The sequence below is a fragment of the Bos taurus genome, chromosome 25 (assembly GCF_002263795.3).
Source record: "Bos taurus isolate L1 Dominette 01449 registration number 42190680 breed Hereford chromosome 25, ARS-UCD2.0, whole genome shotgun sequence".
Taxonomy (NCBI): Eukaryota; Metazoa; Chordata; class Mammalia; order Artiodactyla; family Bovidae; genus Bos; species Bos taurus.
In genome coordinates this window covers 7853758-7855926 of record NC_037352.1, presented here as the reverse complement: position 1 = coordinate 7855926, position 2169 = coordinate 7853758, and the positions used below count along the sequence as shown (strand labels likewise).

The window sequence follows — 2169 nt, the reverse complement described above, 5'->3', positions numbered from 1 at the left end:
GAAGAATCTGCCTGCCAATGCGGGAGACACGGGAAACGAGGGTTTGATCCCTGGGTCAGGAAGATCCCCTGCAGGAGGGCACGGCAGCCCACTCCAGTATCCTTGCCTGGAGAATCCCATGGACAGAGGAGACTGGCAGGCTATAGTCCATGGGGTCGCAGAGTCGGACACGACTGAAGTGATTTATCACGCACGTTCTTTTTCACATTCTTTCTCGTACAGGTTACCACAGAATATTGAGCAGATCCCTGTGCTATACAGTAGGTCCTTGTTGGTTATCTATCTTACATGTGGTAGTGTGTGTATGTTCATCCCATGCTCCTGATTTATCCCTCTCCATGTTTCCCTTTGATAACCATGATTTCGTTTCCCATAACTTTACATCTGAAAAATATGGAATGCTTCATGAATCTTCATGACAACTCATGCAGGAGCCATGTTATTCTTCTCTGTATAGTTCTAATTTTAGTATATGTGCTGAAGCAAGCACCTAACCGTGTTTTTTGGTTAAACATTATTTTCAGATGTATTTGACAGAAATAAAGTATGGGTTATTGTTAAAACAAACAAAAATACAAAAGAGCATAAGTTAAAAAAGAGCAATCCCCTTGCAGTGACCAGTCTCAATGTAAGATGATAAAGACCATCAATAGTTTGGTATATATCCTTCTACATACTGAGAAGTCCCTTGGATTGCAAGGAGATCAAACCAGTCCATCCTAAAGTAAATCAGTCCTGAATATTCATTGGAAGGACTGATGCTGAAGCTGAAGCTCCAATACTTTGGCCACCTGATACAAAGAACTGACTCATTGGAAAAGACCCCAATGCCAGGAAAGATTAAAGGCAGGAGGAGAAGGGGATGGCAGAGGATGAGATGGTTGGATGGCATCACTGATTCGATGGACATGAATTTGAGCAAACTTGGGGAGATAGTGAAGGACAGGTTAGCCTGACATGCTGCAGTCCACCGGGTCACGACCGAGCGACTGAACACCACCACTACAATATATGTTCTACAAAAATGAATGCATGCGTGTACAGGGTGTGTTTTTCAGCAGTGAGTTCATGTGATAGGATCCCTTTTACTACCTGCTGTATTCAGCTAATGTATCTGGGCGATCAGATAAGGGCTGATGTCAGAGCAACTCCAGAGGGCATCTCTATAGAGGGTAGTGTGAATGGGCTGGAGAGGAAGCATCACAAGGAATACCCAGCCTGTGCAACTTCAGCACTGTGGACAGGGACACAGCTCACCCCTCCAACCCTGAATGGTCAAGGCAAAATGACTAGGACAGAGACATTGTCCTCAGGGAAGTCACAGTCTTGTGGGAGGGTCAGCTTTGTGGTGGAATGTGAATAGTGTTAGTTGCTCAGTCATGCCGACTTTTTGCAACCGCATGGACTGTAGGCCGCCAGGCTCCTCTGTCTGTGGAATTCTCCAGACAAGAATACTGGAGTGGGTTGCCATTCCCTAATCCAGGGGATCTTCCCGACCCAGGGATGGAACCCGGGTCTCCTGCACTGCAGGCAGATTCTTTACCATCAGTCAGTCAGTCAGTTCAGTCGCTCAGTCGTGTCCAACTCTTTGTGACCCCATGAACCGCAGCACGCCAGGCCTCCCTGTCCATCATCAACTCCCGGAGTTTACCCAAACCCATGTCCATTGAGTTGGTGATGCCATCCAGCCATCTCATCCTCTGTCGTCCCCTTATCCTCCTGCCCTCATTACCATCAGAGACACCATAATAGCTTAATAATGACATTACAAGAAAATACAGATGTAATTCCCCAAACTCTGCCCACAAGACTTGAGTAGGATCTTACTGTAAGTTGAAGGGACTTTTGTCCTGACACATGGTTTGTGAAAGAATGAATTGCTGTTGGGTTTGACTGATTGTAGATGAGTTGTGATGTGGTTTATCTAAAGGCTATTGAAGCATCTTATAATACTCAATAAAAATCTTTATTCTTTTAGTATATAGTCCAAGGTGTAGTTTTTCAGTAGTCATGTACAAATGTGACAGTTGGGCCATAAAGAAGGCTGAGTGCCGAAGAATTGATGCTTTCGAATTTTGGTGCTGGAGAAGACTCTTGAGAGTCTCTTGGACTGCAAGGAGATCCAACCAGTCAATCCTAAAGTAAATAAGTCCTGAATATTCATTGGAA

The 2169-nt window shown here is 44.9% G+C and overlaps 1 non-coding gene across 1 annotated transcript; it reads right to left on the bottom strand.

Moving 5' to 3' along the window:
• Positions 1–387: 387 nt before the first annotated feature.
• On the bottom strand, positions 388–490 carry LOC112444374 (U6 spliceosomal RNA). The gene has a single exon (XR_003032704.1). It is a non-coding gene; the product is annotated as a U6 spliceosomal RNA (small nuclear RNA).
• Between the last annotated feature and the right edge of the window lie 1679 nt (positions 491–2169).